This window comes from Anastrepha ludens, chromosome 3 (assembly GCF_028408465.1).
Source record: "Anastrepha ludens isolate Willacy chromosome 3, idAnaLude1.1, whole genome shotgun sequence".
NCBI classification, from domain to species: domain Eukaryota; kingdom Metazoa; phylum Arthropoda; class Insecta; order Diptera; family Tephritidae; genus Anastrepha; species Anastrepha ludens.
In genome coordinates this window covers 25,768,383-25,777,301 of record NC_071499.1, presented here as the reverse complement: position 1 = coordinate 25,777,301, position 8,919 = coordinate 25,768,383, and the positions used below count along the sequence as shown (strand labels likewise).

The following is an 8,919-nucleotide window of genomic DNA, read 5'->3' as shown; positions in this document are numbered from 1 at the left end:
CTTTTATTATATTTCCAGTCAATCAGCAATAAAAGAAATAAGCTCATATTGTATTAAGTCCAAAAATGTTCAACGGAGCAGAGAGGCCACAGAAAGGCTAGCCGCAAACAGTAGGCTGCATATCTATTGGGTGCCTGGTCACAAAGGCATTATGGGGAACGAAATAGTAGATGAGATAGCAAAAAGTGATCTTTGACTACCATTTGAACAAGAGAACGACATACAAAACCCGCTAAATACTATATATATATAACGAAATTGACGACTACATGAAAACTCTAGTGGAAGCTAGGTGGACTAATCTGACCACATGCAAAACAGCAAAAGTTATGTGTAGAAATAAGGACAAAAAACTGACTCAATTCGTACTTACGCTCTCGCGAAAGGACTGCAGAGCTATCATAGGAAGGGCCAGCGGAAGAGGAAAATTCCGAGTATTGGGCTAGCGCACCATACCACTCCCCGGCCTATTGCCTTAAATGTCGATAGCAACAATTGTTTGTCTTTGCCCCAAGAGCTGCCGGCAAGCGATTTGAGGACCTTGTTGCGATTTTGGACTTTAGTGGCAATAGCAGTTGTATGCGCTGAGAATGAGAGTAAATTGTCGAAGGTAACTCCAAAAATTTAGAGGTTTGACCTCCTTTGTCCAGGAGGTAAAGAGGGTCGCCGTGGACTTAGTGGGGGAAAGTTGGAGATTCCTCGCAGTGAAAAAGCGAGAAAGGTGATGAGGTAGTTGTTCACTTTGGCGCAAAGGCCATCGATATCATTGCCCATTCCCGTGGCAGCCGGTTCTACGTGATCGGAATTCCTCGGGTTTTCCCCGACCAAGGGCTGCCGCCCCAGCTCTGTCTATTGTACCGCGCCCCCGGCGTTGTCGCGAAGCAGTATGCCTTGACCATGTCGATCAGGTCTTTTCAGTCGAATAGCCTCATTCACGTAGTACAGCTGAACAATGTAGAGTACCTTGTTGGCCGTGGCTTTTTTTCGAGCATTTCCCAGTGCACCATGCCCTCCCAGTCCTAGCAAACGCATACTATATCATGATCATCTTTGGATGAAGATCCCGCTTGACTCTCGGCTTTGGCGTATCTTTGGAGCCACCCACTCCTTTCTTTGCATACGGGCACCATTTCTCATCTCCCGTGACGATTTGGTACAAAAAACGCTGTTTATGATCGCCTGTTGCTCGATGGCGGGCGATATGCTGAGAAATAATTTGAAGCGACTTTTTTTTGTCTTTTTCGTTGAGAATCGTTTTTTGATCGCAGCTCATGTTTTCCGCCATCAACTGGTTTGACAATGGTTCGCCTTCAAAAGTGATTTGAGACGTTCTTCATCGAATTCAGAAAATCTTCCGCTGTGGGACGTGTCATCGAAGTCAATGTCGCCATTTTTGAATTTGCTAAACCATTTTCGTGCTTTAGACTCGCCTATGACATATTCTTCATAAACGTCACAAATGTCCCGGACTGCTTTCGCAGCTTTTTGACCTCGTTGAAAAGCAAAGAAGAGCAGGTGTCGAAAATGTTGGTTTTTGCCTTCTGGGTATTCCATTTCTAAGCCTCGAAACTAATAAAAAATTGAATAACTCAACTATTTGTTGATCGCAGCCCACAAAGACATGAATCTGACCAGCATTCCGTATATCTTTTAAGCACTCGACACACCTTTTCAGTACCTCCAGCTGCATTTTCACATATTTATAATTATTAAGAGCCGTATTTTGTATAAAAATAACGAAAGCTTTCACCTTTTATTTTAAAACAACATCGAGACGCGACTTTTGAATGGTCTTTTAGATATTTATTTATTTAGTCAAAGAAATTACAATTCACAAACTACGATTAGCACAAAGTGACTTAAATGTGATTACATGCAATAATTTCAAAAACAACAACAAAGTCAAAGGATCCAATGCGACTAATCGCATTGAATTCATAGGTTACAAGAGCATATTTTCGCTAAAATCATTTGCATCCAAAATATTTACCTAGTGTACTTTCAAAAGCCATTTGCGCAAAAGTGGTATGCGAAGGGAGAGAATCTCTAAGGTGAACACCACCAGCGAAACGCACAAACCCAAGCCAAGTGTTGCAAAAAACGCCGAAAGATTGTCTAACTGCAGAACTTCATCAAAGCCATTTACCTCTGCTGTGAATTGCAATTCTTGAAATGCCCAGGCATGCACGAAGCCTGCCGAGCGCATCCACCAGATTCGCTCCTCAAATTGATAAGTCAAATACGAATGCTTAGTCAAATACATCGTCAAAGGCAGATTAAGAAGATCCTGATGCAGCACAAAAAACGCGCCATTATCCTTGTGTTTCTTTCTATAGAGATATAAGAAATCTTGCAGGCCGATAGCAACGAAATTTCGTCGTGGGTTTTTCAAAATATAATCGAACACACTCATAACATCCAGCGATGGCAGTATAATTGAAGGCAAGTTTTGTAATTGTTTAACATCAGCGAGATATGCCTGGTTGGTAGCCGTCATTACAGCTGTAAAATTTTCATCGGAAAGCTGTTCGAAAGTGTTGGGCGGTGGCATGATTATTTCGTGATGCAGAAGTGTAAAAAATATACCCTGGTAAACAGTGCGCACCAGCAGGGTAAAGAAAAGCCAAGTTGTGACAAGAAGGCGTGCATAAGAACGATCCGGCATATGTGTGGCTGGCATGCCGAGTAATATCGCTAGAAAGCTTAAAATGGGTTGAGTCTGCTCGTGGCTTTTCTTCCAGCATTTACACGTTGCATAATACAAAATCCAGCTAGCGATGAATGCGCACCAAAGAGACAACCAAATGTACCCATCAAAAGGGGTAACTAAGAACTCCAACGATGTTAACTGATAAGCCGACCTTGCCACGCACATTATCTGGCGAGTTTGATGGTAGCTTGCCACATTCGAGACGATATCGAGCAGTGCCGGCGATTGCGCAAAACAACCCAAGATGAGCTCAACTTCGCCTCTTTGTATCTAAAAATGTGTAAAGAAAAAATTTGGAATCAGTAAATTTTAGGGGCTAGCAGAGTTCCTGCAATCATTTTCAAACCATATCGAATCCGATAGCCTGTTGAGTATGCAATGAACTGGCTTTGGACGGCACTTTAACATCGATTGTGAAATTCAATTGCCTCGCCAACAAACGCAATAGGTTGCCTTCTATACCGCCCGCTATACGACTGACGCCCTGAGTGTCGGTGTGCAAAACAAGAAAAGGTGGTATATGCCAAAGTGCCGCTCTCAATACGCACCCATGAAAATTGGTCAACTTGCGTGGAAATAGAGTCGGTGGTATGAAGTCGGTGCCATTGAAATGACTAATAACTACCGGCTTTACGAAACCACAGAAATCGGCCGTGAACGGAAAATATGAATAGACGAAAATCTCACCGTGCGCGTTTTGTGCTTGAACGCTGCAGTTGATCATTGAATTAGCCCAACAGTAGTCGAGTATTAGCTGCAGTTCGCGCGGCAAGCGATAATCTCGTACCTGTATGAAAATGTAGTAGTATTCAATGTGGTTGTTGTTTTTCGTATTTGAAGCAATGTCAATCTCTCTGTAAGATAAGCGAAAAATAAATATCAATTAAAGTATTTTTAAATATTAGTTTGGGGAAAAAGAAATCCATTATTTTCTCGGTATATGGCGGCAGTGATCGATATCTCGTAAAGTATCCATCCAACAATTTAAAGTTTATGCTCGTTGTCAACGTGGCATTTCCCACTAAAAAAATTCTTTTGCTGTTTTTTGTTTGTTCCATTCAGTTGTGGGCTACAGGATGTTAATCAGAAACGACTGTAGGCAGCTGGTTGGACTGATGATGGGCCACTTTCTATGGGCGACGCACAGTGCACTCCGTCCAGCATTTGGAGAGGAGGATGAGAAGGCGCACCACTTTCTGTGCGTCTGCCGGGCCTTCGTTCGAATCAGGCTTGAAGTCTTTGGCACTGATATGTTAAGCAGCGACCTCCTTGGCTCCACAAGATCTACTCAGATTTCTCCGGAGGTGGAGTAGATTTAAAGAAAATTAAAAAGTGAACCCGAGTGCAGTACAATGGACCTAATGCTGTCTGAGTGCTGTACTTGCTAATTGTCCGACAAAAAAAAAAAAAACCATGGAAATCAACAAAGAGAAAATTCCGTACATTGTACAGTTTTTCTTTGATAAAGGCGAAAGTACGAAAATTTCAGCCAGGTCGCAGAAATTCTGAATGGAGTTTATGGTGCCGATTTTATTTTAAATTTTTTTACAATAATTTTTTGCTTATGGTGCCGATGCTGTAACCGCTAATTTGCAATTTTGGTTTCGTCGATTCCGTTCACTTATTCACTTATATTTGTTAAAGAAAATGTCAATAATGTCGAAAATTGCGCCTAAAATCACTAAAATAATCGAAGTTGACCGGCATATTAGTAGTCGTAGCATCGCCCCGAGCTAAAGATCGAGCACAAAATAGTTTTATATCATTTGCACAAAACTGAATTCAAAAAGAAGCTCGCTGTTTGGGTGTCACACCAATTAACACCAAAAAATAGAACGGATCGAATTTCCATCTGCGAAGCTTTGGCCAAACGGAATGAAACTGACCCATTTCTTAACCGGCTGATGACTGAGGATGAAAAATGGGTCATCATCATGATCAATATCACTACAATCTGGTGCAGACCATTGCTGCCACAACTACTGTCGATCCTCTGCTACGCCTTTGCAGTTCGCGATCACCATTTTCCACAAGTCGATGGTGACCTCATCAATCCAACGTTTGTTTGGTCTCCCTCGACCTCTCCGTCCAACCACTTACCTATGGAACGCTATACTGGCATCCCGCCACTTGGGCACTCTGTTCATGGACCCGATCCATCTGATTTATTGACTTTTTATAAAGCGTATTGCGTTTCCATTTTGAATCAATGCATCGATTTCGTTATTGTATCTCATCCGATAGGTTCCGTCATCTCGTCGGAAGGGACCATATATCGCAAAGGGCAGTAATGTGCAACTTGAAAACTGATCTTGAGACATGTTGTATATCACCTCTTACTGTCAATCTCTCAACTTGAGTCCTTTTAGCGGTGAAACTGTTAACCCCAACCAGAGACTGGGCACCTCACTAGGTGAGAAACCCCAGTGTAAGGAAAAGGAACAATTGAAGTGGGTGATCTGGCTCTCGTGGAGGGAACTGGTCCTAGGACTGACAACCTTGTACCAGTATTTATTGTCACGAATCCCCCACAACAGCATCGAGCAATGGGTCACATGCGACAATATTGTGCGAAAACGGTCGTGGCCAAAGCGTGATGAAGCAACTCAAACGTTGGCCCAATCAGGTTTAAGGGCCAGGAAGGTTCTACTGTGTATTTGTTGAGAATTGATAGGAATCAAACCAAACACTAAATTCTGATCTCTACAACTGCCAACAACTGTACCGTTTGAAGCTGGCGTTTTCTAGAATTGGTCAACAGAAGAGGTGTTTTTTTTTCAACAGGACACATACGTCTGTGGTGGCTCGCCTAGAACTGCGGGAGCTGGGTTGGGAAGTTTTAATGCATGCACCATATAATCCGGACGTGACCCCAAGCGATTACCACTTTTTTGATGTGAAACATCTATTGGCTCACTTGTAAACCAAATCGTTGGCGTGGCGACGCTTGCCGTGTATATTAGTATTTATGTGTAGTAGTATGAGAAGTGCTAAGCCAATTTCAAAGGAACAACTCACAAATGATGTGGGTTAAAGTGGGTTAGTATGTGTGCCATGTTAGAGAGACAAATGTAGAGTTGCTAAAGAGCGGCAAGTTGGATGCTCGTGAGTGCTTAGTAAATGTTGGTGTGTTATGTGTTTTTAAATGTGTTCGGTAATTTGCTATGTAGATAATAGGAATTCGATTACAGAGAATTCATGGGAAACTGGAAGGCTGGCTAGAGTGGGCACCTTTGAGGCGCGCTCTCTGTGCGACGAAATGACGAAGGTCAGTGTTTGAGTTGAAAAATATCAAAAGGTCACAGAAAGTAGAGCTACAGCAGAAAGAAGTTTCATTACTCAATTATTTAAACCAAGTGGAACTATTTTGCAATGCCAAATTTATTGCTTTATTAATTCGAAATGAAAAGTGCAAACTTATTTAATAGCAAATTCGAGATATGCCAGCTCGTAATGAGCAAAAGTTGAAATTGAATAAAAAGTTTAAGCCTATGGAGGAAGGCATATTTTAAAGACACATTTTGATTATCATACAAAGTGACACAAAATTAATCATACTATCGGATTATTTTTATATTTTTTACAAATAGTGCAGTACGTCAATCATAATTGAAATTTGTGAAGTGTAGAGCTGCTGTATGAAAACAGACAAGCAATGGTGGGCGTAAAGGTCAAAAGTCATCACTCAATATAATTTCTTTGTTTAATATCTTTTTAATTTTATTTAATAATTTTCAAATACAAATCTGGGTGATTAATTTTGCGCCACCTGAAAAATCAAAAATTCCATCACTCAAAATCATTTTTTTATTTAACATTTTTTTAATTTTATTTAATAATTTTCAAATACAAATCTGGGTGATTAATTTTGCGCCACCTAAAAATTCAAAAAATGTCAGCACTCAAAGCACACTTCAAAAAGAATTTCAATTGCAAATCAACAACAATCCAAGAGAATCTACTACCAAATAGGGAACAACAATAGATGCTGTATTTGTGAGATATCTTGATAATATTTCATCCAATACTTTTGTAACGTACCTTAGTTATCATCGACCAATCGTCAAAGTAATACCGGCAGAGGAAACATCGAATATAACTATTACTGAAGTCACAGATGAAAATATTTAAATTGTGGCTTGATATTAATATCGAATTTTGATATCACATGTAAATAAATGTTTATTAAATAAAGTTACCATTTTCTGTAAGAAATTCGTAATACTTCATTTTTTCATTAGGCTATATTTGATTCCTGTAATATTATAATATTATCTTTTATGCATATTATATTACTTGTACGCACACGATGTTTCACATCTGCCAGGCGTCTCATGACGGCTCACATTTTTTTTTTCATTGCAAAACTTCCTGAGTGATACGAAACTGGTATCAAAACACCATTTTCAAAACCGATTACTAGAGCTTTTCGCCAATAAAGACCAAAACTTCTATGAGAGAGGCATTATTAAGCTACCTTTAAAATGACAAAAAAATTTAAAAAAAAAAAAAAACGTTGCCTATTTGACCCAAATCGGACAACCTGTAACATTTTAAATAAAGTTTTGAATTTTACGCAAAAATAATGGATTTCTTTTTTCCCCAAACTAAGATATTACCACTGGCGCGATTCGTTAAACACGGCCAAAATCTCGTAAGCAGTTAACGTGCCAATCAAGAAGAAGGTGAAAATATTACATACCCATCTATTGACTTACCGAAATGACTTATAGGAATCTATAAAGATGAGATTAATACGCTTTGTGTCGTATACGTGTAGGGTCGCATTTTTATGGACCATCACCAATTGCAACACTGTCAAGCCCCACACATGAAAGAGTTTCTCCAGCATGTTGTTGTAAAAATTGCAGGTGTGCCTATCGTGACAGCACAACGTAAACGTAAGAACCGTGCCATACTGGAGGAGTTGGCTGTGTATAACTCGCATGATTGCGTTCGCAGCTACGACATTGGCCATAGCATCCTGATCACCGGACCTGTTGTGATAACTCATAAATAGTTGGGAAATATTCATTTTAACTACGTAACACAATTCGAGTTCTTCGTTCGTATAAGTTAACGAGGCTTAATCTTAACTGCTCTACACTTAAAGGTATACTAAATTCACCACTTCATCCATTTTAGAGTCGGCGTAAAATAGATTCTTGGCAGAGTTGCTTAATGACTGTATCGACTTCTTAATTGGTTTACTTAAAGGCATGCAGAGTTTTTATTTGAAGTTGACTTAACCAAAAGTTCAATAAAAACTACTTTATTCTTTTGATTTGATGGGTTAAGTTACTTATTAGTTTTTATTTAAGTTGGGTGCATTTAATGAAGTGCTGTATTTTGGGTGGCACAAAAGGACGACAAAGGACAGCACATTAAATGACCAGTTTTGACTATTTTTCTTTTTTGAATTTTCATTACTTTTTTTTTTAAGTATCCAAAATAAACAAGACTGAGCTAAAATCAAAACTACAGGAGCTTTGTTCTGATAACTTCGAGTTTATTTATTCAAAATAGTCTCCTCTGGCCTCAATACACCGCTTTGCGCGATCTAAAAGCTGGTGTTTCAGGTCATCGGTATGTGGAGGTCGGTATAAGCCTTTTGGATGGCCTCTACGTACGCAAAATGTTTTCCTTTCATGGCCAAATGCAATTTTCCGAATAGGTAGAAGTCACAGGGACCACCACAAGAACTCCAGGTATTTATCACTCGCAGTCTTCGCGAAATTGCGCGCGTTTTCGAGCCTGATACCATCACTAACACCGACCTATGGGCATAAGCGAAGCAGATATCTCACCATCTTGAAGTACGACGGCAAAAGTGGAAATGGATCGGTCACAAACAGAGAAAACCACATGAAGATATCATAAAATCAGCCCTGGACTAGAACTCGCAAGGCAGTTGGAGATGTGGTAGGCCATCTAACAAGTGCAGGCGGCTAGTGGAAGAAGAAGCGCTACAAGCAGGTCACACTTGGCGACAAATTAAATTCGTAGCTTTAAATAAATCTAATTACAACCTGTTTATTGAGGCCCTTTGTTCCACCTAGCAACTATGGGCCACCGCAACTGTGACTTGGGTTGTCGCGTTAAGTTAAGTTTAGTGCCTCAAGCTTAGCATCTACAACTAGCTTTTATCAATAACCTGTTGTTAGGTGTACCAGAATCGAATATGAGCCAGAAAATATTATATGAATTTT

The 8,919-nt window shown here is 40.0% G+C and overlaps 1 pseudogene; it reads right to left on the bottom strand.

Moving 5' to 3' along the window:
* Window positions 1-1,990: 1,990 nt before the first annotated feature.
* LOC128857422 (uncharacterized) lies at window positions 1,991-7,745 on the bottom strand (annotated as a pseudogene).
* Window positions 7,746-8,919: the final 1,174 nt, after the last annotated feature.